The 27,966-nt window shown below is 39.6% G+C and overlaps 1 protein-coding gene across 4 annotated transcripts in view; it reads right to left on the bottom strand.

The window, feature by feature from the left end:
* The window catches only part of NAALADL2 (N-acetylated alpha-linked acidic dipeptidase like 2), a 423,086-nt gene extending 396,203 nt beyond the window's left edge, over positions 1-26,883 (bottom strand). For 2 of the 4 annotated variants that reach the window (XM_032119477.1, XM_032119478.1), the window contains exons 1-3: positions 26,798-26,883; positions 1,810-1,866; positions 1,399-1,439 (exon numbers count right to left, since the gene is read on the bottom strand). The gene's annotated coding sequence lies outside the window, so the exon portion shown is untranslated. The remainder of the gene's footprint in view (positions 1-1,398; positions 1,440-1,809; positions 1,867-26,797) is intronic. The other 2 variants (XM_032119479.1, XM_032119480.1) reach the window with 1 other exon arrangement.
* Between the last annotated feature and the right edge of the window lie 1,083 nt (positions 26,884-27,966).

Here is a 27,966-nt window from a genome sequence, read left to right on the forward strand (position 1 = left end):
AGTTTTACTTCCTTCCATCTCTGTTTACAGTAATATTAATTAATTACACAAATATAACAGCCTTGAACTGTCTGGTTCATTCCTTGAAACTATGTCATCATCTTCCACACTGCCAGAATTAATTTTCTGTCTTTACAGATTCACATCTTAGATTTTTTTTTTTTACTCTTCTAATACAAAAGAAGAACAGCAAGGCTGGGCAGCCCACTGCTGCAAACACAGTATTAGAGACTGCTATACAGAGCTTTGTCACAAACTTTGTACTACCATGTAAACAACACTGTCCAAAGTACAAATTAAGGGTGCTCTTTGGAAGTTCTAGTTAACAAGTTTTGATTTCTAGTTAAAAGAAGAAAAATAAAAAGGCTGAGCTGTCAGGAAACAACAGTTATTTCAAATATTCATTTTAAATTTTCTTTTAGAACAAATTCAACACATTTCATACTAATTAAGCAAAAGGTGTATCAGAACAGCAAAAACTAGACATGAAATACAATGTATTAAAAATGCATAAACAGCTGACAAATATGCATTCACCAAAGAAAGCAAATTTCAGCAGTGCTAAAGTAGAGCTCATCAAGCTCCATTAAAATCCCAGCTGAAAGAGGAATAGAAGCAAAACTTGTGCATAGGGCAAGTGACACCGTAAATTGTTCCTGATTCCCCCCTTACAAAGTCCAATTCTTCCCCACTTTCCTAGGAGTCTCCAGAGTGCAGAAGCAACACCAAAGTGATTTTCTTCAGTTCTCTTGTTTTTTTAAAAATCTGATAATAGCAATAGTGATAAAATGCAGCAAGTTTTTTTTTTTTAAATATGCTATGAAAAAACATGCATTGAATAAGGGATTTTTGGCTGTTTGCCAGATTGCAAAACGCATGTGAATCATTATTGAAGAATCCCTTCAGAAATACAAAACCATCAGGAACCAATTCTTTCTATATGGTGCGAGTTTATTTGTTGAAGTTAGTGGAAAGTAGTAATCTCTTGTCCTATTACTATTTGCAGGTTACACTTCCTGGACATCACAGACAATGCAGCAAGGATGAAAATTACTCTTAAATGTAGCACTAGGTCTGTCTTCAAAAATCTTCAACTCCTATTTAAAGGATCACAGGTATTTCTCTGGATGTTAATGAAGTTTCTTTCACAGCAGTTTTAGTAAACACTGTATTTTGATTGCAATCTCAAAAACTGAAGAAAAAAACAACTACGCCAGTTTTGTTAGATGTGATTGTAGTTTAGATACTTCGTATCTAAACCATCTCAACTATTTCTTGTAATGACATTTCGACAGATATCCAATCTTATGGTAATGCTTTTGCATTAAAAGGAGTAGACTGATACTGCACATTAAGTTCACTTACAGAGCCAGCAAATACGTAAGAAAAACAACTTACCTTTTGATATGCTTACAAGCAGCAAAATGCACTATAACGATCTAACATACAGTGGAAGAGTGAGAAATTATAAATATGGGAAAAAAGAACACTATCAACTTAGAAGTACATATTCTTTAGAAACAAATAAAACCACATAGCTATTTATATTTTATGTGGCTACTAGAACAGCACACAACATTTTGCATAGTAATTACCATAATGTGCAAATACTTCTATAGGAAAAACTACGAAATAAATCTGGTTTTTAGTGGTATTCTCAAGCGTGGATTGTATTATGTAGCTTCTATACACACTCATAAGGTAATTGGTAAGAACTTCTAGCATTTCATCCTTCATAGGCAGTGAAAAGTCAGTGTTATTTAACTGTTGCACAAATGTTAATAAAAAGTCATAATCCAGGGATCTTACCCTGGGACAACAGAAGGAATCCAAGAACCAAAGTTATTTCCAAAGTCCAGACGAGATCTGAAAGAGAGAATAACAAAGGGTTTGTGACAAAGCTGACACGGAGTCCTCTGAAAGCAGCAAAATCAAATGTGACATTTTTCATTTATTTGTAAATGCCTCTTTGGCAGTATGCTCACTCCAAACGACAGCTGACTCTTACAGAATAGGGGAGGTGATGGTAAAATAGAGGAATCCTGACAGTTGCTTTAATGAGATTCTGTATTAGGATCACTCCACCACTTTCCCTCAACAAGGAGTGTGCCCTTCACTTTCAATCTTATAGCCTCCAATTTGGAAAGCATTAACCCTATGAAAAACTCAACTCAGCCTCCTTTAATCACCATCACAGCTCTTCTTTCCACCTCCTTCACCATCTCACTGACATTTATCTATGGAGTCCACTCACAATTTTAAAGTACGTGTAAGTAGCATAGAGCAAATTAAACTTCAACCTGATAGCATTACTTTAATCAAAGTCTAGTTGCAGTGTGTGTGGTGAGAGGACAAGAATATTGAAAAAGACCTTAGTTGATATTAGGAGTGCAAACACACAGAGCCTTCCTTCCAGCTGTAGGAATTATGCTGCTGGAAGTGTTCATTGCAGGAACCTCTGATGCTCACATTTTCTTTATTACAAAAATAAATAGGGAAATCTGTAACATGACAGGGAACTTGCCTTGCAAATACTGAGAGAATAATCATTCTGGGAACAGAAGCAGACAAGGAATTTTAATAACTGCAACAACAGGGAACATGATACCAAGTATTTCAGGAAGAGGCCACTGGCTTGAGGGTCGAGTGCTTGAGAGCACTTATTCTGACATAACTCTTATCTGACACATTCCATTCTTATGTTTTCCAACAGTAACACATATTTTGTTGTTCAAACTTGTTTTCTAGTGCTATATCACATATCTTTCAATGAAACTAGGTGACAGCACTGAATATATCATGGTAGCCTGAGGCTGCACTGAAATTAGTATTTTATCCTCTGTTAACATCAGTAAATCATTTGTATTACAATGGCAAGGTTTTGTAAGAAAAACACAAACACACAAACAAAAACCACCTGTCCTAGTGGCATTGCTACAAGAAGCCCGAATCCCAGCTCTTTTGCATGCTCTAGCATCTTCTGAGATGAAGCTGGGGAAGGCACGAGAGAACAAGTCCTTTGAGGAGCAGCTGAGGGAGTTGGGGGTGTTCAGCCTGGAGAAAAGGAACCTCATCAGTATCTACAACCACCTGAAAAGGAAGCTGTGGCCAAGTGGGGGTGGTATCCCCAGCAGCAAGCAAAAGGACAAGATGAAACTGATACAAGTTGTGCCAGGGCAAGTTTTAGACTGCCTATTAGAACAAATTTCTTCACTAAAAGCTGTGTCACACCCTGGCACAGGTGCCCAGGGAAGTGGCTGAAACCCCATGCCCAGTGGTATTTACAAGATGTGGCACTGGGGGACATGGGCTGGTGGAGGACTGGGAAGTGCTGGGTTAATGGTTGATTCGATTATCTGATTCTAGGCAAACAGGCTTGGTTTGAAAAAACTAAAACATCTGCAGTTGTACTGGTCAGAAAACAACTCCATCTCACCTCTGGAAGAAAGCTGGCTAGTAAGTCATGTTTGGGAAGTTTGCAATGAATTACTCTATACCACAATCTGCTAATCAATATACAACAAACATTGAATAAATCATTCATTTCTTGAAAGAAGAGAGAGAGATGGGTTATATTCAGGAGTTACAGAGCAGTTTGCTTGACAGCCTTTAGAGAACCAGAGGAGTAGTCCATGGCTCAGAAAAACTTGTTTTTCACTGGATTAATTAGCTAAAAAAAACACCCAAAACTTTTTGAGAGTATTGTGGAGCTTTCCAGAAAAAAGCTTTTCGGCACCTTCAAGTTGAGGATGCAGACTAAAGGCACAACTCTGAAGCCTTTTACAAAATCCTTCCTGGTGTATAAGATCTTTAAGAGTCTCAATTGATGGAATCAAGGATTGTGATTCACTTTCAGTATCAGCATTTTTTTTCTGAGATTCACTCTTTGCTGAAACTCTTTTAAATTACCATAACAAAGCCCAGCACATCATTAAATCACCTCCTGAGCATACCAGTCTGAGTTAACAAAGAAGAAAAAATAGAGTACACTTTAAAACAAATTCTCTGGAAGTTTTTTCTGATTGATATCAAATTTCCTAAGTTAAATGACCCGTCGTATCTCATTCCTAGAAATACACAGTTACTCCTAGCAACCTTTCCCACTTGGATGGAAAGCAGAAAAGGCCAGATTCTGGCCTCTACTCTGGTAAGGGAGTACCAATGAAAAATAATGAAGTCAGCACACATTTGGAAAGAAAATTACAATTTAGCTCCAAGGAAGGTTGCTTTATAATTCAGACAGGTGATCCGGATGCCCAGCAGAGCAATAATGACAAACATCACATACTAGAGGGAGTATAAATTTTAATGATATCACTCATAAAACCCACATTTTAAAGGTTACAAAACAGAAACAAGCTTACAAAAAACCCACATAAATCATTCAAGGTGTCAGGTTCCTACTCCTTAGCTATTTTAAGAACTAACAACCTGTCCATCACTAAATAAACTGGAATATGCTGCACTCATTTATGCAGGACTGAAAAGGGATTGTACACTAGAGTTCAGCGACATTCACCACCTCAGACTCTATTCTTTACAATAGCAATAGCCATTTATAACTTCACTGATTTATTCATTACTTGACAAAATTAAACAAAACCACTTGACCAAATTCACTTACCTCTAGACAAGATCACAACAACACACAATTAGCACCATAATTACATGGACTTCTAATTCAGAGATATTAATGCACTTCACTATTTGCTCATACACACCTCTTTGTGGGCCCTTAAATACAGGGCATTAATGGAGGATTAATGGGGCATTCCCATCAACAGACCAGATCACTTTCATCCCATGCAGATGAAAGAGAAGCAGAAGCTTATATTATCATTTTTAATTAATGTAAGTGGTCTGCAATTACAACTGCATCTATTGCTGTCTCTATATACACTCTATCAACACAGAACAATTTAAATGGCTGGTCAGTGAAATGGTGACTCAGGGCCAATAAACCACTGTGAAGAGTGAACTTTGACAGACCCATCATTCAAACCCACAAATCACCTTCTGAGCTGGGTTTTACAGAAATGATGTGGAGTTTGACTCAGTGGTCATTTCTCTTAGTCACAGAAGCTGGCACCTCCATTTCACTGCAAGTAACTTTCAGCTCCACAACACATACTCTGGGCTCCCCTCTGGGAGCAGCACCCCAAGGGCCAGGTTCACCACAAAAAGCTTCCCTTGCATAAGGCTTTCTGCATTCCATCTCAGAGATCAGGCCTTCAGGACTTAGTTTTCAGAGCTCACTCTGTTTTAACGTTACCTTTTTTTTCCTTACTATCCCTTTATATTTGAGCTGTTTAATGGATAACTCAAAGTTGATTTATTCATTATTTCAGAAGTAGACACACATTGAAAGACACTTGAGCAAGGTCATTTTGCCTTTCTCAAAGTCCAGCAAGATTATCAGTAAAAGCCTTATCCAAAATCCTCCCATGTCAAACAAAATATTTCTACTGACTGAATTTAATACTGAATGCAGATTTGGGATCTAGTCTCAATCCAAATGGGAGTGCAGCAATCAACCACACAACTACAGAGCTCTCCCTGGTGACACTCATGGGATTTCAAACTGCAACCTTGCATTGGAAATTTCTGCATTCAATTACCACTTATCAGAGGCCACCAATCTCTTAAACTTTAATGGTTAAGGAAAACTCAGTGTTTGGTTCACAAAGGCAATAAACACCTTAATGCTTTTAGTAAGCTGTTTGCCTTATGCTGTGTACTTAGCTCTGGAATCTTCTCCTGTAGCTCTGGAGGAATTTTCTTTAAGTAAACTGCTAACCTATTATTTTTCCAGTCTTTGTTTTCTCTAGGAAATTATTTAAGAAGAAAACCATCGAACAGTGATCTCAGCATTCATAGAGCAGTGAACTTCAGAGACAGTAATTGCATAGCTGTGAGCTATGACAACTTTCCCATGGGGGAGAAATGACCTGGTAATTCAAGAATGACAAAGTCAAAAGTAAGGTAAGCTGGGGGAGGGAAAGGATTTCCCCCTAGGATGAGATAAATATAATTTCTCACAGCAGTGTATATGTCTCTTAAGCCTCAGGTGGTTTTAAGTTAATGAGATTAGTTCCAGCAGGCAGTGAAATCCCAGGATATAGGATTTATATTTCAGCACTTTTCACTTCATCCAGCAAGCACGGTGGAGTCAATCTTTGTGTCATTTTGTTATTGTCCTGGTTTGGGTCTTGTTCTCAGGCTCAAGCCTGGCTGAAGCACCTCATAACTTTGACTTAAAAGCTTAAGCATCATGTAAAGAGTGTGTTTAAATGTTTAAAAGGGAGGAGAAAGGCACCAGGCTTAATCTGTAGAAAAGGATTTTTTTTAACTTTTCAGATGTGTTTTTATTCAATGGAATTTGTTCTTGTTTCTTGTAGTGTAAGTAAACCAAGGTCACATGCATTTTTATCCTGAACACACAAAAAGCCCCCAGAATGCACTGCTGTAAGAAACACTGCCCTTAAAATATTTACACCCTAAAAAGATGGACATTAACAGGTTTGGATGACTGGCTAGCTTGGTGTTCTACCTGCTCAGTGATTGCCACCCAGCTTGGCAATAACCAAAATGAGTTTCTATCCAGTGACCACCCACTGGATGTACAAGCTGCAGTTTCACTCCAGTCCCCAGAACTGCTCGTACAAGAAAACCTTCACTCCTTTATACCATTATAAGAGCTGTTAAGCAGAAGGCTTTTAGAAGATATAAAAAATAGGGAAAAACTGAGGTCAGTGATAACACTAAGAATTCTTCCACATCCAGCCCAATTTTCACTTACAGTCACTGAATATGAAGAACAGCTAATTTAACTATTGTCTTGCATACTACTTTTGGCTGTGAATCTAAATTTAACCTTAATGCCATCACCACCATAAAGAAAATGCAGCAAAATCTAGTGTTGCCAACAGGCTTTAGGAAGCGCTTTCCATTCCAACAGGGGAATGACCTTTACTCCTCTTGAGCAAATGTGCAGACATCACATCAAGAAAATGTTCGTATTAGTCCCAGGCTCCTTTCCAAGACAGTCTGATTAAACTTCATATCCAGAAAGCACACAGAGGAATTATTTTTATTGGGGTAATTTAACCTCAAAATACAATATGAACTCTATTAAAAAGACTTTTCTAGAATGCCCAAGTCCATTACAAGGCAAGCTGTGCTTATTTTAGTTTTAACTTACAAGCCTGATTTTAATACAGGCAGATCACACCCAGACATCAGTGTTTGAAGTTTTCTGTTGGTTTATTTACTTCTACTCACAAATCTGCCTTCTCATTCTGTGTCAAAGCACTACCCCACATTATCTCTACTCTTCATCCCGTCCAGAGATGTCCTTCCTACTTCAGGCTTTAGCACTTTATTAGCCAGGTGCTTTCAGTTACATATGAAAAGTTCAACCATCTCTTTGCCAAAAGAAAGAGTGAGTTCCATCACTCCTCAGAGCCTTACTCTGACAAAAACTAAAGTTATTCAAAGTTCAGAGATGCATTTCCTTTTCCTCTGGAAGAACCTCAGCTGGTACAAACACGTATCATGTCACCGAAGAGAGGCAACATTGGCAAATGAATCTGAGGACAGAGGCCGAAGTCTGACCACGAACTGGGCTCTGGCACAGGTCAAAACTCTGCAACCTGATATGCTGGATAAACACCTGAGCAGCCAGTATCCACCAATACCTGGGCTGGCTGTAACTTGGAAAAATGCAGCTGTACAGGGATGTAGTATCCCACACAAGTGAGATAAAAATGCATTTGCCTGTAAGACACCCAAATGTTTGCTTACTTGCAAAGTAAATACACATTTGCTGTCAAGTTAAACCCAATGAGTATTTCCACACGTGCACAGATCAAAGCATGCAGTTTTCAATTAAATATAACATGCAAATAGGAATTCCAACAATAAGAAAATGAACTACCAGGGTAATTACTCGGGAAGTACTGCAATTGTGAGTGTCATCAGAATGCATTATGCTTTGTGCTGGCAAATGAATTATTTTGTAATGGGTCAGAGAACTCCTTTCCACACACTTCAATAATCAGCACACAAACTTCAAAGGGCTATCTATTTTAAATCTCTGCCATCATTTCGCTAGCCTCTGAAAGAAACAGGCCTACCGAAAAAATACTTCTCCAAGTACGACAACCAGGTGCATTATCTTAAAATGTTTCCAGAAGAAAACAAAATGCAATGCTCTGCAAGTATTTACATTTCTTTTAAGGTCAGGAAGGTCAATTAAAATGAAGGATTTTGATTTCTAGCACAATTACAAATCAAGCCTCATACACAAATACCTGCCACAGGAAAAAGACTTTAAAAGAAGTGATCCTTATTAGATGTACAACAGTCTAGAGGATTTTTGCAGGAAAAAAAGTGCAGCATTGTCATTCTATTTTAAATAGTTAATGCGTGTTCAAGTGGCCTTAATCTACTCTGACCAGGTCTTTAAAAAGGAAAAGTCTAAATGCTTGCTTTAACCTTACCTTTCTCTTGGTCAGTTCCACTTTTGCTACATGCAGTTTCATTGCTAAAAGAATCATTGCACAGAAGTTCCCTTATAGAGCCTATTATCAGCATTTGGCTGGAGACAGCCCAAAAGCACTAAGCTTCCTGAAAAGCAAAAACGAGAGAGTCAAGCTCTAGCTTTTCACAAAAACAAGGAAAAATGGCCTGATTTTGAGAACAGCTTGCTGCACCCCTCTTAGCTGGCAAAGAGCTGCAATCTTACAACTGCACGTCACAAGCTTTGGATGCTCTCTCCTCCATCCAGAGGGCCATGCATCCATAGAGCTGGTTATATGTAAGTAAGCACAAAGTTGTGCCCTGACATTTCATTCCCATGGAGCAGATGCAGAACAGAGCATCTAAACCAACAGAGCTGCTGTAAATAAAGGGACAACTCATCCAGTTCAGTCCCAGAAGGTGTGAAGAGAAACTCATGCCTAGATGTGTACAGGTATCTGTCTTTATGCTTTGTTTCGTCATCTCACCTATATATGTTTATCTCTTTATGTCTGCAATGTTTAAAGAAAACTATAACTCTGGAAAATTGAGTTTTACAGAAAAGGGGGAGGAATTTAGTCTCCACTATACTGCTCTAAAAATGGTGTAAAGGGCATGTATACTTACAGACACACTTTCCTGCAGAAATAGAAAGTAGCCTTAATATAAGTGGGGAAAATATCACAGAGTTCAGGGAGGAAATTCCACTTTGAACATGAGCATAATCCAAGAACTGCAGCTGTGTCTGGCCTGGGACAGAGCACAGCCTGTCAGAGTCTGGTAAGGCTGAGTGATCTGAGTGATGCTAGAGAATGGCAATACTAAAGATGCTCAATTTTGCTTGCATTGCAAATAACGCAAAACAAGACTACTTTTGAGGAAGAAAAAACAAAACAAACAAGGCGATAAAACATCAAGCTTGAAGTCTTCTACTCCCTGAAATTTTCACTCCTAAGTCCAGAGGTCTGCCTGTCAGAGGTGCCTGGACACATCAGGAAAGAATCAGCTTCCTTCTGCTACAAGAATGCAACAGATTAATCTAATGCATGGATGGAACCTTGTCTGGGAGAGGAGAGAGCTGCTGGCATCAGCCTGATGTATATGAAAGCAGACAGCCTACAAATTTTAAGGAAGTATGAAAACTTTGAGATAGTTTTGTGATTTAAAATGAGATAATGAAACGGACAGAAGTTGTCAAAAGAATACTTCATTTTGCTTTGCTTACTGAAATAAGTATTGATTGATGCATTCTCAGCTTCATTGCAGTAAGCATTAGATTAGGGCTATGGAGCTAACTCACTATGATGCATTGCATGACAGCGAGAAAAATTAAACAGTTCAAGCTTCAATCTTATCAGATCTCGGAACGCTGGCAGGACGTGAGTGATCTAATAAGGAACCTCCACAGAGAGCTGGGAAATACAGCTGGGAATTCAGCTCTTGTTCCTACGGAGCATATGTCCAGCAAACCTGGTTCTGAAGGCTGAGACTTCACCCAGGCTTCTGACCATGGAGATGGCTAACAAACACCAGTGGCACCTTTTGCAGGTTAATCCTCTCTCAACACAGAACAGCTCCAGCTTGCACAGCTCACACAGACAGGAACAAAACCAAATGCTTTTGGGGAGTCCTAGAGTGGAACTGCTCAAGTAATTTTATTATTTTGATTACAGGTAAGACCTTTTTGGTTAAAAACAGTTACAAATAGAGTGCTCCATCAATCCCCCAACAAGAAATGCCCTTCACTCTCCATGTTGGCCAGAAGGGTTGCAGTCTTTTCTGCACAGCAACCACCAAGTGGCTGAAAAATAATCACCCACAGCCAAGATTCCTGAACCACCAGACCACAAAGTCTCCCTAGAACTGCTGTGTACACTCAGCATATCAGGATGTTGCATATCCTTCATTAAAAGGACCACAGAACCACACAAGAACAACAGCACAGAGGGTTTCCCCTTGCACTGTAAGCCTAGGGCAGGAGTTTCCACCCACAACAATACATTTCAGCTGTTGAAGAATGGTCTATTTTAAGTAAGTGGCAGTGTGCCAGTGCTGGGTAAATGCTGTAGCAAGGTCTACCCTGTAATATTAAGATGATTGTGCAGATGGTCCTGGAGGAAATTAAGTACTGCTACAGTTCACTAATGGTTCTCACACCATGGATTCCCGTAGTGTGCCTTGGTTATTCCACAGGACACAGCTTACATTAAGTCTTGTGTACTCACTTGCACCAGGTTCACAATCCTTAAACCTCCAAAATGGGCAACATAATCTCTTTTAACACTATTACATAAAAATTATCACATGAACATTAGCAAGAGTGCTCCAGAACAAACTCAGGCAAGTTCTACTTTTTCCTATTTTCAATTCCTTCACCAACCTCACTCCACTGTGAGTTTTCACGTCACACTGACTTCATCACTGCCACAGAGTATAGCAAAAATGTCCCACTTCACTACAGTGGAAAAATTTGTGTCCAGTCTTAAGCAAACAAGCAGGGAACACGACTTACTTTTGATATGAAGATAGTAATAACCTTGAGTTTGAAAACTGTACCTGGTGTTTCCCTGATCTTCACTTCCCATAATAAAGGTAGAAAATCCTCATCTCCAAATTACTAAAAATAATCAGTTGCAAGATGTGACCTTGGATAAAGCAATGTTAAATTGGCCAGCAAATTTTTTGGAGGCATCACTGTTATTAACTTGCAATTTTTTCATTTCGGTCTGCCAGTGATGCTTGGCAGGTTGTAATTTTTCATTTTCTCACTTGGCTGATGCTCACTCAAGTAGAGATTATGGAGATAGTGGTGGAGAATTTTTACAAAGATTTTTCCCCTTTCACTCTATCATATCAAGATTCAAACACAAACTGTCTCTATGAGGTGGGTTACCTCTATAACAGGATTACTGACAAAGATCCTGTCAGCATTCCAGTAGCAGGAACAGTTCTTGTCTCATTTGGAACTCATGGGCTCTCCAGTGCATTAATGGACAGCTGGACAACTGCTACCTGTTTAGTTCATTCCCATCACAAATGATGTGCTCCAACTGCACTTCTGTTTTAATAATTAATATACAATAGAAGTTTAAAATCTTAGTGAATTAGTATTTTCCCTTGAGGTCACCACTCCCACTCCTTCAATTTCTTTTTTTTTTTTCTTTTTTTTTTTAATGAAATTAAAATCTCCCTTTCCACTAAAGGAGAGTATTCCCCACTCATGACAAAGTTTCTTTGCCTCCACATCACCTTCCCACTCTCTCATCATTTCCTTGCCACTGATTTAATGCATAAAAACTGTAATAAACAGCTCCTCCCAGTGATCATCCTGGAACAACACTTCCTATTTCTTAAGTGTTTGTGGGTTGGTTTTTTTTTTTTTTTTTTCCTTTTTCACTCCAAATATCCTCTCTTCACGAGGAAAATGTCCAGAATACAAACATCTGACTGAACAAACAGATCCAAAAATGTGCTTTCAATTAAGTTGTTCTGCCTGTGGTAGTGGTGAATCAAATGCATCCTCCTGCCAGAAGATCCATTTTGTGACAATTCTCTGACTAAAAATACCTGTCCCTCCAGCAACTCTGATCCAGGAATTGCCCACAACATGCTGTGAATATTTGCAGTTCTTTCCTCCTTATCAGAAGAGATGTTTCTGTAACTACTCTCCTAGTTAGAGTTTGTGCAAGAAGGAAACTGTGAGGGGAAGTCAAAGGACACATTAAAGGCTGTACACCAGAAGCATCAGTCACCACACAGGGCATCATCATCCATCAGAAACCACAGTTCACACAAAACTGGAGACACTATGAGGCTTTTAATACTAGATACAGCCCAAAGGGTATTAAAACAGTCTGAAAAAACATGCCATTGCCTTCCTAACTATACATTTTTAGCCTTCCTACTCAAGCCATGCATATTAAGTACGAAGAAGCAGAGGCTTGTGCAATCAGTGACCTCAGTGCACAGAGAAACAAGCTCACATTTATTTATCTTGCCTTTGTCTTCTTTAACTGTATTTTCACATATGTATTATCCTAGCAACTGTACCAAGAATGAAATACATGGCAAGATTGCCATTGAAAATAAGCTTCATCATTGATTCAGAGATTAAAATTTTGGCTGATAGCTACAGTGACATAGTAAAGTTTCTAAAGTCATGTGACTGTACAAAACTGTAACTCAGATCTAATTCACTGCTTTTTATTGCATTTTCTGAAACATCTTTAGAAAGACAGCATGACATCAGTCATAGGCAGGGAAGTAAAAGCACAGGAAAGAAAAGTAGCCTTGGCCAAAGCCATTCAGGGGAACAGCGGCTGTATTTGAATAGTGACCAAGTCTTCAAAATCCTTGTGTTCATATATTCATATTCTAGACATTTTTCTCGTGAACAAAAAATACTTGCATAAAAATTATCAAAGAAAACAAAAAAAGAATGAAAGAAAAAAAAAAGAAAAAACAACTTCCATTTTTAAAGTGAGACATTTTCCCTTCAGTCATGACTACACTTCCAGCAGCCACACAGTCCAGAGAACAACAGATAATGTTCAGGAGCTCCCCAAGAGCCTATTCCCAGCTTTGACAGAGCTCCCAGTTTTGTGTTTCCTGGCTTACAACCCATGGAAAGTCGCTTTTAACATCTGCTGCTCCATTAACACATCCAGCAACACCATGAAATCAGCAGAGAGCACAGGGAACTCCATCCTCAGGGCATCCAGCAGCCTCGTGGGAAGCTGCAGCAGGTAAGGAATACGGCTGCACAGCATCGATCCTGCTTCACTTCATGGAGATGCAATGCTAGTTTGACCATACAGAGCTTGCAGAACTACATAACTTCCACTCAGATAAAATTCTGATCCTAACAAAATATTTTTTTCTCAATTAACTTGGAACTAGGTTGGAGAATCTATACTTCAGCAATATATAAACACGTTACTATAAGCTACTTTTTAAGCAGGGTTATTTGGGGCTCGGGCTTTACATTTTTTCATTCACCTCTCAAACTGGACTTGTTCCATGAGCTGATTAACGCTAATTTAGCTCTGTTAGTGACCACTCGTGCCAGTCAAATCATATCATGTGATGGAGGGACAACACAAAACAAAAAAGGACACAAGTGAGTTGTATTACTCAAGGCTGCATTGCTCAACACAACAGTGCAGAACGCTCAAGTCGTTCCATGCATTTCTTTCCACCAAATTAATTCTCTTAAAATTACCAAATTTGCATCAAGTCTGACCTCAGGTCCACTGAAGTCCAACAACTGACACATCTGGATGGGGACATGAATTACAGATGTGAGCAGCTACAGTTCTGCAACCTCTGCAAACTAAGGTCTCTGCTTGTAAAAAGGAAACAAAATTTAATGTAGTATTAGGATTTAAATTTTTGAAAAAAAAAGCCTTGAATCTTCATGCACCTGCCTAAAGCTAATAAACTCATGCATAGATCAAGAAAAATAAAATTCAAATAAACTATTCATGGATCTTTGTTACTTATACATAAGGAATCCAATAAAGTAAGCTACTCTGGAAGCAAAGAATGCAAAATAAATGTGTTCCAGCTTCCTTTGCTGGATTTTTTTTTTAACCATATCCCACCCCTGCTTTGCCCTATAGCAACGTGTTTCAATAACTCAGACTTTTCTTAGGTACTCATTATTGTACAACAATCTATTCTGCATTTGATATTTATCTATGGAACAAGATGACAAAGACCCTACTCTCTCCTCCTCAGCGCATCTTTTACTATTAAATAAAAAGATTTCTTTGATGTCTGCTGATGCAGGACAGCACAAGTTTTGTGCTATCACATCAGTATGGCAGACTCACTGCAAGAATCCAAATACAGCTCCCAGGTCACCCTAAATGCATAAGGAATACGTGGAAGGGGCCCTGGACATGTGAGAATTGGGGCTGTTCCTATCAGCTCTTGACCTGCAACCAGCAAAAGTCAGCCCAGACTGTCAAAGCACTAAATGGGCAACCCTGACTATTCCATATTTTGTTTCAGCCATTTGTGTAGCATTTACAGTCACCTGAGTTTACCAGTGACTGCAGATCTTTATTCATGAAAAAAAAGTAATTCTCTCCTCACAAGGAAGTGAAATCTGTGAGATTCAGTAAACATTCTTCAATAATTTGTTGAACTAGCAGAAGAAAGCTTATAATCACAAACATTAATGCTTTGGTGAGCAAGAGCTCTGACTAAAGCACTGGGTGGCCATCATGCAAATCCAGAGATCTAAGTTTCCTTGTCCCCAAATTAGCTTGATTAAAGCAGTCACTGCAAAAGCCAAGCACCTCAGATACCTCAGGTTCATTCTGGATCAGTACATGCTCCAGGTAAAGTCTTTTATTTTGCCTAATAGACCCACACATCCCCACCCTGGAAAATGGAGCTTAAAACAATGTCAGAAAAAGACAAAATAAAAGAAACAAAGATTAGTTCCTGGGGAGGAGGAATAAATATTGCCTAGAAAGACACTAAGTTATTAATGAAAACAATTTTTTCAAATTAAGGAATTTATTTCAGGAGCAGGGTAAAAAAAAAATAAAAATTTTTAACAGTAATCCAATATTAATCTAGAATTCCTTAAAGGAAGGGGAATCTTAGAAAAAAAAAAAAAAACCACAATTTTTCCAACAAATCATGTAACTTCACTGCATCGATTGCAAAATCTTGCATATTTTAGGCTGTGAATACTTATTTTCTTCAAGTCTAACCTGTTTCCCAGTCCACCTGACAGCAAAGTGAGAACATAAAAAACACAAGTACTACAAAAATGCTAAGAGTCTCCAAAAATGTCCCCTGGAAAAGATCTAGAAATCTCTCCTCTTAACAGAATCTTAGATAAACACTGAATCCCTCTACTTCATACTAGTGTTCTTACTATGAAGCCCTGATAAGCCACACTCAATACTGAGCTGCACAAAGTACTCCTGATTAAATTATTTTTCACTGGCCCTTCCTTTCAATTTTTAATTAGCTACAATAACTAACAAAAGACAGCAGAGAGCTCTGCAGAATCTGATTAGTATGCCAGGGTTAAAAAAAAAAATTGTTCTGAAACTGAAATCACACACACTGCCCTGCGTGTTACAGTCAGTACCTACAGACTATCAGAAATTAAGTTTTAAAGAAAAGCCCAGATTGAGAAAAGATTACCAGGAAAGACTGAGGTAATATTTATATTGCTTCTGTACATTCAGGAACTTCTGGATGCATACAGAATGTCCCTAGGAGACTCCTATATCTAGATTTCCATCAGTGAATAATTATTCAGGTTTAATCCATTTCCAGATTGCTTTTTATTTGAGAAATACCTACCCAAGTTCCCACTCCAGTTCAGAAAAAAGGTCAGTGTGCATTTTAAGGCAGTTTGTGAGGCACATCTAATATCACTGCAAGGCAATTTCCTCTATACAGTTTCAAAGACAATTCTGTTCTTTTTCCACTTTTCCTCACAAACCACTATAACTTTGTGTCAATCAGCCGTCAATCATTTAAACAGAGGTACATTCACGTAACAGGTAAGAATACTTCACATTGCACAAGGTAATTGAATAAAAGTTTCTAGATGGAATTCCTCCAGGGCAAGAGATAAACAATAAATGGATTAATATTCCCTACAGAGCATTGTAATAATAATCCTTGAAGTTTTTCAACAGCTTTTAGTTAATTTATTCTAGAACCAACAGTGTAAACGCAAGCCTCTAACAGAATAAAAATCAAATTCCCACTAAAGTAGTTTTAAAGATCTAAGTATCTTGACAGTTTCCCTTTAAATCACATATATTTCAATTCTGAAAAACCAAATTACTTTGATGTATGTCTTACACTGACACTTTTATGCCTTCTCAGGACAGCAGTGATATTCAGACTTTTGAACCTGTACTTAAAAATAATATGCACTAAAGGGCAAGAAAATCTTTCCCTCTCTTTTTTTTTTAGTAACAGTTCTATCTCATCTTTCCAGGAAGTGTCATTACTTAACTCCTTTCAACCAAAACAAAGAAAAAGAAATGTCTCCATTAAACACAGAAGGAATTTGACTTCAAAACTGAATCACACAAAGTATCTGCTAGAAAAAGGAAAAAATTACTTGGGCTTTGCCACTTAAAAAGAGATTATAGATGTAGAAAGATATTTTATTCTACAAAGGAAAAAAACAAATAAGAAAAACAAAGAGCAGAAAGTAGTCCTTATACATCAGTACTGTTTTTCAAAAACATACTCTTCTGTTTCTCACAAGATTAAGTTTTTTCAAGTCTCTCATCTACACTTGGATGAACAAAAAACAGTGAACAAAAAATTCTGCATTAGGAAGTAGCATCAAGAGCAAGTATTTTACTTACAACAATTCAACTAAAATTTGAGATTTACTAATGCTTTTTCCATTCCTTTCAAGTATTGGAACACAAGTCTTTTACTGGAAGAAAGGCTGGACAACACCAGAGAATTTCACCCCACCCTTCCAAAGCCTGTCAATCCCTGTGCTCTGACACACAACACAGACAACTCCACCAAGCCCTGATCTCTCAGCAGCTAGAAAACAAGCACATTTCAATCACAGAGTGTGTAAGAGAAAAATAAACCTATTTCAAAAGGGAGACCATCTCAGGTTACTTGCACATAACTTGAAACAAGTCCATAATTCTTCAAACTTGCTATTTCCAAAGAAATGCACACTTCCTGTAATACACCTCAGATCCTTCTTAGGACAGGCACTCAGAAAAATTCCTATAAATATTCTCTACAAACTTTCTGGAAACTATTTACAAACTCAGAGGCCACAAGCCTATCTGATCAAGACTGTACTTACATAAAAAAAACTCTTTATTGTCTACATAGATCAGTATATAACTGCTACATATATGAAATCGTGTATTTCATTTCAGTTCCCTGCACTCAGAAGTACAATGATAATTCTTATGTGCAAGCACCATCTGTACATTATCAAAAGAATATAACAGCAGAATGCTCCATTTCACAATCAAAAAGGAACAGCAAAACAATAACTTTACCAAAAAAACCCCAACAAACAACACTCCACACTTGTGCCACAGACGTATCCCACCTTGGAACACACATTCCAGGAATATTTTTTGCTCCTGGGAATTTCTGGTTCTGATACTGAACTGGTTAGATACTGAAACTCATGTAAAACACACACGCAAGTCAGTGAATTTACACCTTCAAAGTTAATCACCCACTCAACTTCACAATCTACACTTAACTGCTGGCATAAAAAACACACCAAGAATGAAGTGTGTATGCAGAATCACTTTTTGCTATGGTGCAGTATTAACAGTGCAGAAAAGTCAGCTAGACCACAGGGGAAATGAGTATATATCCACACTTTATAAAAAACAGCTGTTAGAAAGCATGAAGAAAAAAAAACCCCTTTTTGACTAAGGATGAAAGCAAGAGAACATGTCCCAAAATAGTCCTTTTCAAAGCATTACAAGTAGGTGGATGAAGCAAGTGAAAAGAAGCCACAACTTGGCAATCAAGAAAAGCTCTTTATTAAAACTGCATAGTCTAGTAATTGATCAGGATAGAAAAGTAATTTTTATTTTTCCCTGGAAGCACCACGTTCTCCACAGCCTCTCTGCTCACTAGATGTATTTTTTCTACTCTTTCAACAAACACAACAATCAAACCATCTGGCTTGTGCCAGACATATTTGCCCATGTTGTATCTGTTTTTCAGACAGAAGACATTCAGCAAGCATCTAATACATGAAAACAAGAATTCAATTTGACTTAAAAATATCTTTGCATTTGCTCTCATTCCGTCCCGGGAGAACACTGGATACTTCTGCATACTTGTCTGCAACTGAGAGAGACTGAATAACCACTGGTGGAGCATGTTGAGCATATGCTCACACATCAGCCCTGGGCCAACACTTTGTCCTGAAAACAAAACCAGGCTTCTTAGAGTACTCCAGCATCTGCCTCTCTTGTGGAAGCACTTATATAAATAATACTGGATAGGCTTTATTCTCATTTGATACAGTAAAAATATGCAGTAATGCAACATCTCGCTACCGAAATAAAAATTCCAGAGGCATATTTCTGTCATCATGTAACTATCTTCTCTGGTTTTCCCCTTTAATGCATGGCTCCAGAATGGAGATGAGGGCACAACTGCCTCCTTTAACAGTTAAAGGAAGTACCAGCCTGATCAAGCCATTATTTTCTTCCACAGGTACTGTCAGAGACCTCTAAATGAGTAAATCCACCAATATTTTATTAGGCTTCCATAGTCCAGCCTCAGACAGAGGCTAGAGCCAGAGGCACAGGACATTCCATTTTTATACACAGGTGACCTCCAAGGTTCCAGTTTCCTCCTCAGGGGGAGTTCCTTCAGACAGCAAATACTTTGCAGTGGTTCCCACAACAACTGCAGTATCAACAGGAAGATTATAAAATTCTGTAAGTCCCCAACATAATACTTTATTTGTTGTAGATACCAGGTGTGTATCTACAGCACTTCAGTATTTTTTGCTGCTCTCTAATTATATTTCAAATATTCATGCAAGGAATTATTTCTGTGCCAGAGTTCATACGGATTTGTTCCTACCAAAACAGTACTAAAGCAAAGTTATTTGCAGCAAATCACCACGAGGAAAATACACTTTTTAACATGCCCAAATATTGTCATAAAAACCCCCAACAAACTAAGCAAGGGAATAGTGAAAAACAATTAACTAATGTGGACAGCAAAACAATGTAAATCCCTGCCTTTAGTCTCACCCAGCGTGATGTCTGTGATTCATAGATGTAAATGTCTTGGAACACACTTGTAAAAAGCCAGTTTTAATAACTTAATGTGTCAATGTAGCCTGCAGCACCCACCTAAAAGTTCCTCTGAGACTTTACTAACAAATCCATTTTCTCTCACAATTGGCATGACCAGTGAATTTCAAATTTCATATTAAAAGACAAATAGAAAAATTAATCATCTGCCTACTGTTTTTCCCAGGGGATTTTGTATGAAATTTAGTGCCCATGAACCATGTCAAATTGACTGCAGAGAACCAACTGTGATGTTGGTGAGCTGTCCAAAGGTGCTGAAGGAGCTGACTGGTGTCACCAGGAGACTGTTCCCCATCTGCTTCCCGAAGCTGTGGTGACCCATGGAAGTCTGAAGAGCGGAAGAGTCAAGTCTTAACACAAGGCACGAAGAAAGACGCAGAAACTTGAGATCATTCAGCATCACCTCGGGCCTGTCTTGCCGAAGTACTGCACAAAATAAACTTTAAGCAAGTAACTCTTGCCTGCACTTGGGAACCATCCCCATTATACAAAAGTCTAACTCCCCATCTCTGCTAGCCTTAGAACACGACGACATCAGGAGTGACACAACCTGGGATGCTCCACAAGAACTAAAAACACTAATTTCTCTCAGACAAAATGGAATAAAGCAGTAGTTTCAAAGTGTAAAACTTCCTCGAAGCCCCGCATACAAACACCATCTGCTCTTTTGCAAAAGGTATAACATTTGAAACAACACTCTTTTCTCTTCCTCTTAGTGCATTCCATCATGGAGAGATAACTTTATTTATATAAAGAGCCCGCAAAATGAAGTTCCATAAAAACAGGAACATATGGCCAAATAATTCTGAATAGCACTTTGCATATTCATCCGTAAAATAAGAACTGTAATGGGTAGATAAATACACCCAAGTCTACTTGGAAATTGTCAGTATACACATGGTTTTTTGCAACTAATTAGTTTTTTTTAAAAATTTCTCACCCATCACTTTACAGAGATACTTCTCATTACAGTTTTACCAAAGTTAATCTTTTTAAACCACAAACTTGGCCCATGACACCTTATATGCCATTTAATAACAGCTTAAGTCAGTGCATAAAGAAAGAAGAAAAAAAAAATCTTATGTTTTATGAAAGTTAAATTTTTACCACCATTGCAAAGACAAAGCTTGAAACAAATTTAGGCAATCTCTAACATGAATGGAAATAAAAACTAGAAAAGGTATAACCTTTATAGAACTACTTAGAACATAAAAATAAATGCCTAAATATAAAAACTTAAGACAAAATAGTAACTTAAAAAATAAAAACAGTCCTGAAGGAAAGCATGAATTCACCTATGAATTACTTTCTGCTACTAGTAAGGAGAAAAACAATGCATGGTCAAACATCTCTATCCGGCACACTCCCTGCTGCAGGTTTTTCTGTAATTGCAGCATTTGGAATCACCCATCATCCAGCAGTTTCTAAGCCATTAAATATTCATAAGGAAGTGTGCAATCAAAGTAAGTTGCTTAGAATTTGTGGACTGAGCCCCAAAACCTCCACTTTTTCAGCCATCTCCAACACTTACATTGATCAATACAACAAATATCCAGCTTTCTCTTCAGCATGTATCACAAAACTTTCTGGATACTTGCACATTATCCCTTGAGACAAGCAGCACAATCACCTTCAGACTCTCAAAAATCCTTCCAGCTGCAGACTTTTCCTGCTCTAATTTGTAGCAGTTTTACAACCAGCTGGTCCTCATCATATACATGATTTGGTTCACCAAACCATGCTCCCTAATCAATCCCCTGGTCATTGCTTCAGTGTCCTCAGGGATTTAAGCAAAAAGACTGGTTTCACTGAGTGATGTGCACTTAGCTTGGTCTTTTCAATTTATTTTGATGATCTCTCATCATATTGAAGGCTGATTCCTGACATGTTCTCCAAAAAGCTGAAGAGTTTATACAACACAGGCATATCTTATTTGACTTGTGCTTCAGCTTGACTTCTGCTCATCCTGTCAAACTGTTTCAAAGGGAGGGTTTGCTATTTTGATGTACCATTCTTTTATTTCTCCTCATGCTGCTGTCATGGTTTAACTCCCCAACAAGGGGGTTCAATCCAGCAACCTGGCCCCACACAGCCATGCCCCCACAGTGAGAAGGGGAAGAGAATCAGAAAAGTGAGAAAACCAGTGGGCTGAGATAAAGCCAGTTTAACAGGTGAAGTAAAAGTTGTGCATGCAAACAAAACCAAACACACAATTCATTCCCCACTTCCCATGGGCAGGCAGGTGTTCAGCCAACCTCAGGCAAGCCTGGATCCATCACACCTAACAATGACTTGGGAAAAATAAGTGCCATTACTCCCAATGTCCCTCCTTTCCTTCTGCTTCCTCAGCTGTATGCTGAGCACACCACCATTTAGTCTGGAATATTCCCTGGGTCATTGGGATCAGCTATCCCAGCTCTGTCCCTTCCAACTCCTTGTGCGCCCCCAGCTCCCTCCCTGGAGGGCTGAGGAGCAGAAAAGGCCTTGGCTCTGTGCAAGCACTATTTAGTGATAAGCAAAACATCCCTTTATTATCAACACCATTTCCAGCACAAGTCCAAAACACAGCCCCATGCCAGCTACTAGGAAGAAAATTAACTGTATCCCCAGCAAAACCAGCACAGCTGCCTACAATTCCACCAAGCCTAAGACCTAAAAGAATTGACTACTAAAGGCATGTAAAACTGAGCACACGAAAAACCTCAGAACATTCCTGCTGGCTCTTCACCACAGGAGATAATGCATTATAACACAGATTTCCCCCAAATCTCTGCAGGATCTACAAATCCCTCCTTGCAAACCCTCCAATAATTCCCACACACACAGAGTATGTTCTGTTACCACCCTGTTGTACTCAGCAGTTTTCTGCAGCAGCCCAAGTGCTCTCTTCTATGAAAGTAACTTAATGACAGTGAGAATTATTTAGGTTTTTTTTTAATTTCACCTTTCTTTCAGATTCTGGACTTCAACCACCTTAATTTCCACAGTACTTTCATGAAAACTTGTAAGGAATCTTAGCAACTGGCATATTAATTCAGTATTTAAAATGGCCAAGATCTCCTAATGCAGAAATTGAGTGTAATAACATCTTTGCATTGCTAAAGAATTACTCATCAACCCAACTTTTCAATCTTCAGTACGATTAAAACAAATTCTTTTTTTAGAGTTCTTTGTTTTGGGGGTTAGACCATACAATTTCCAGACATCCCTTCCAACCCTAACTATTCTGTGATTCATTGTTTCCAGGCATTTTAGACATTTAAAAGTCTTGAGTTATGTATCAGTTATGTTCTAATTTCAACAGTCTCCTGGACTAACTATATTTTATTATTATCTTTTTACGTAGATGCATGTATTTAGATACAGAAAAAATACTTTGATCATCTGCTATGACTTGTATAGCACACGGACACATGCCCTCAATTAAGTTTTACTTAGGTACATGTTAAAGGAAAAATACCATATTTGAATTGAAGTTTTCCTTTGATGAATATCCTACCATAATGTGCAATAAATTACCCTCACTGCTGAAGATGCATTTCTTATTTCTACTGCAAATGTGTCTGGCTCATATTTTAGCCACAGGATCTTGATATCCCATCATTTTCTGCTTCATCACAGAATTTCTGTTCACAATGCACACACTTAAATGCTGCAATCAAGTCCCTCCCCTCCTTTTTCTTTGATAATATTTAACATATTGAGCTCTTGGAATTTCTCCCTCAGGAGCTATTTTCAACTCTTATTCATTCTTACAGTTCTTCTCTGAAGTTTCTTTGACTTTAACATCCTCCTTGAAGTACGAACACCCAAACTTGACAGAGGGTTCTTGGAGTGATCTCAGTGCCAAACGCAGTGATGTGGTACATTTCCTGCCCAGTCATATATAGACTGGGTCATACTGCAGCTTTTCCTCAAGTTCTCTCAAATTAATCTGTATTTACATGGAAAACAGTTAACTGAGAAGCTACAACAAGCAATGTAGAGAAAACTAAAGGACAGACCCAACATTTCTACCAATTCAACTTCCCAGATGACCATTGCATATACCCCCCTCCCTATATATGTTTGGGAGACACATCCCTTTGATTTTCAAGCAGAAAGCCCAGAACAACTGTGTGATTGCTGAATCCTTTGGCTCTGTACAAAGGTGGAATGCTGTACTTAGTAGTGTAGAGAGTTTAGAGTTAACCAGTCTGAATTCAAAGTCAAGGCCTACTGAGGTCAACAATCAATGTCAGTAGTGTCATATCATCGATTTTCAACACAAATAACAGATCAAAAATAAATAATTGCATATTCTCACTTTTATTCAGTTCCCGTACCTATTCTGTGCTTCAGGTATCCACAAGAAACTGCAAGAAACCAGAAAAAACAGCACTCCTAAACCTTCATTTCATTACTTCTTGACTATGTTTTCAGATACACAGGTCTTGATATTTTTTTTTCCCCGCTAGATCCCAACTGACCAACAGAGCCCATGGCAAGAAAATGGCTGAAAGAAAACAACTGCTCTTCTGCACTTGGCCTGGGCTGTGACAGGTGTACTTGATTATAGCTTTTTTGGGACTATACAGGTACTGGAGCATGAACAGTGACCTTTCCTGTTTCCCTGCACAGCAGCTTTAACCAGGCACACTCAACTGACAGACCCAACAGATGCACACCTGAGGAGGAACAAAGTGCTTTAATGCACATGTTGCTAAGTCTTTGAGAACAGACTGCATTGTTTTCAGCTGATGACAGAATCACAGAACCTCCTAGGTTGAAAAAGGCTTCTAAGAGCATTGAGTCCAACCATTAACCCAGCACTGTCAAGCCCAGCACTAAGCTGTGTCTGCAAGTGTCACATTTACACACCTTTAAAATCCCTCCAGGGATAGGAACTCCACCACTCTCCAGGGCAGACTGTTCCAGTGCTTAACAGCCTTTCTCTGAGAAGAACTTTATTCCAATATCCAATCTAAACCCCTCTAGGTGCAAGCAGTTTCCTCTTGTCCTTTTGCTCGTTACTCAGAAGAGACTGACCACACCTGGCTACAAAATCCTTTCTCAGTCAGAACACTGAGTTACTTAATGGAGGCAATTTCCACATCAGCATCTGCTCTGTATCACACAGCTGGAGATAATGCCTATTTCATAGTTGGATTAATTGCAAACCAAAGCATGATCTGCACAAAAATGCAAAACAGGATCCCAGTTCTACTGAGTTTTAATTTAGAGCCATCTATCAACGACTTCCTCATATTACATTGCATGAACATCCTAATGAACTAATTTATAAATATATTCATAATACATGTGCTTGAACACCAAAGCAAACGTCACAGGGGAGGAGAGGGCTGGAAAAGAAGAAAAATAAAAGAAAAAGCATCACACTGCCCAAACAGTGTTTAAGTGATTTTGTACTGCAGGAATGCTGGCCTGGCCACCAGAAATATGTTTAGAGCAGAAGCTCCAGAGCCACTGAAAAAGTCTGAGGATTTAGAAATGTCGATTTGACAATTACCATAATGAAGATCTACAGCACACGTTCCCTGGAGGATTACATGCGAATCACAAAAAAAACTACACTTCTGAAATCAATCTGTTTATTAAGAGGGAGATAAAGCACTTTGAAGGTCTATTTTTGTCTAGTTTGTATTCATACCCTGAGGTTATTTAAAAAGGGGAAAAATTTAATGCAGGTATGTACCACAGCAGTGACAAGCAAAGACTTCAGCTATGAAGATTAACAGAGCGGGAAGTCATATGATGCAGCATGACTATGGGAGCTGCTACCAAAAAAATCTGCAGCTTGTGACATGCACGTGAACCACAAGCATCTTTCTACTAACTTAAACAATTCTGACTTTTTTCCCATTTAAGCCTTTTTTCTGCTTCAGATAAACGACCTGGACCCAACTCTTCAACGCCAACAAAGCAGCTTTGCATTAGCACAAATGAAAGAATTGCTTCATTAACGAGCAACGCTACCTGTTAGCCTCGTTTCAGCCAACATCTTTAGCAATGTCAAACTCTTATAATTTTAAGGACGTGAAAAAAAGCCCTGCTAAGTTTAAATAGACACTAAAACCAAGAAAAATCTGATGAAACTTGGAAAAAAGTGTTTCTGTGGGATTTTTTTTTTTTTTCAATAAAACGTTGGATGTATAGCTCTAGAGTTTTTAATTAAAAAACTCGAGCTGAAAAAAAACCCAACTGCCAAAGGTAAGCTACAAAAGATCATTCTTTGGCTTGTTTCAGGTGATTAACTTTATAGTAGATTATCATACAGTTAAAACGTCTACTAGAGATGTGATCCATGACCAAAATTCAGAAGACACTCTTCAGTATTTTGATGATAGCAGAGATAAATGCTGCATTATGGATGTACTGGGACTCATATAAGACCTCTTTAGATTAAAATTCTAAAAATACATACAGTATTGCTTGATACACAGGACTGGCATCGTTACAGTTTCAGTCATCTAATGCTTTCCATATGCTAACCACTGAACAAATAAATTTGCCTGTAAATGCCAGAAATATGTACCAAGTAATAAATAAACCAACATAAAACAGGCTGTTCATATCAGGGTTAAAAATCTAAATTCTTTATTTCTTCCCCGAATATTTCTGTCCTGATGACTCAGCAACAATGCTGCAGGCTTCAGCTGAACTCAGCGAGATGCTTCAGTGCTGTTTTGCAAGTGTCAACTCCACACTCGTTACGGAGTTTGTTCTAATTACAATTTTGAGGCTATCTCAGTTACAGGAGATGAATACCTGCTGAAGTCAAGAAGTATGGATGGAGAAACCAAGACACTGGGGATCACACAGGAGGACGACAATGACAATGTTGTCCTAGACGGAAACTTGCGAAATTACCCGGGTGCTTTTCTGGTACCCTGAGCACACCCCAAATCGCGGAGGGGAGCGCGTCCTGTCACCCTGCTCCCTGCGCTCATGGCTCGCAGCATGCTTTCAACACGTCACACAGACCCCTGCGTTTTGGAGGTTCTGTTTCAGTATTTAAAAGCTTTAAGGCGCTAACACACGGTTCAGTTTCTAAACGCAAGCGAGACCACGCTCGCGTCCCGTTTCTCAGCGAACAGAAAGCGAAGAGCAGAACACGGAGCTGCTCAACGCGGCAAGTGGGAACCAGGGATGGAAGGACAGCGGGAGCTCACCGTGCGGGACCATCCGTACGGCAGATTTACCTGTCCTTCCCCAAACCCAGCTCCAGCCCGGAGCCCCCAGAGGAGCCACCGCGGTCCCGGGAGCGACCAGCGGGGAGCAGCTGCGGATCCCTCTATTTCACTGAGTTCTGAGTTACTTTTAGGAAAAAAAAAAAAAAACACGCACGGAGCTGACTGAGTTCGCCCCCGCGCTGCCAGCAGGGCTCCGCAGCGCCGCGGTGATGAGCCCGGGGGTCCCGCCCGCCCCTCGCCCGCCCGAGCCGGCGTTACCTGCGCTGCCCTGCGCGGTGCCCGGCGCCGCACGGCCCGGCCCGGCCCGCCCAGGGCGGTTTTCAGCAGCCGTAAAGCGGAGCGCGCCCGGCCCCGGCCGTGAGGGGCCACCCCGGGGAGCGGCCGCGCCCGAGCCGCAGAGCCCCGCTCAGGGAGCGCCGCCGGGACGGGAGCGGGTTCCGGGAACCGCGGGATGCTTGGGTTGTAAAGAGCATCTTGTTCCAACTCCTGTGCCACGGGCAGGGACGCATTTCACTAGACCAGGGTGCTCAAAGCTCTGTCCAGCCCAGCCTTGGGCACGGCCAGGGATGGGGCAGCCACGGCTTCCCTGGACAACCTGTGCCAGGGTCTCGCTGACCTCACGGGGAAGAATTTCTGGCATAGATCTAATTTAAATCTACCCTCTCTGCACCGAAAGCCATTCGCCTTCATGCTATCCCTCCGTCCCTTACCCAAAGCCCCTCTCCAGCTCTCTTGTAGCCCCTTTAACTAGAAGGAGCTCTGAGGTCTCCTTGGAGCTTCCTCATCCCCAGGCTGAACAGCCCCAACGCTCCCAGCCTTTTGTACTTTTTGACAGATAACGGTGGTGTTCAAGCCTTGTTTTTCGTCTCTCTTGGGGGGATGATTTCTGATCTGCGGCCTTTTGTGCCTGTACAAGTTAACATCCGCACAGCCCCGGAGCTGGGAAGGGGAGATGAGGAGCTGGTTGCACCCAGGACCCACACCGAGGTTATCCCTGCAGATCTCTGAACATCCGAGAGCTGCGGGCACACCTGAAACTAAAACCAGAAGGGTCAAACCACACGAGAGCACAGTTTTGTAGGTGCGTGAACTGCTGCAATTACACTGCTTTCACAAAGCCTCTTAACAGCTAAACGTGGGTGTTGAAGGCACTGCCAATACAATACCATCTCTCCTTATTAAAACAAATTTCCTCGACCCAGATTAATGACTTAGTTCTGCTTGGAAGCGTTTTGCTGTTAATTCTGTCCTAAATCTACAATGTATCCTGTAATCCTGGATGCTACCACACAAGGTACAGGGCTCAGCTTTTCAACAAAGGCAGGAGAAGCATCAGCCTGATAAATTTCACTGTCTGAAGTCAGGGTTAGTATTGTTTACCCAAAGGGAATTACTGATAGAAATGTTCATTTTAAGAAGGAGAATTA

The sequence above is a fragment of the Corvus moneduloides genome, chromosome 10 (assembly GCF_009650955.1).
Source record: "Corvus moneduloides isolate bCorMon1 chromosome 10, bCorMon1.pri, whole genome shotgun sequence".
In the NCBI taxonomy this organism is placed as follows: domain Eukaryota; kingdom Metazoa; phylum Chordata; class Aves; order Passeriformes; family Corvidae; genus Corvus; species Corvus moneduloides.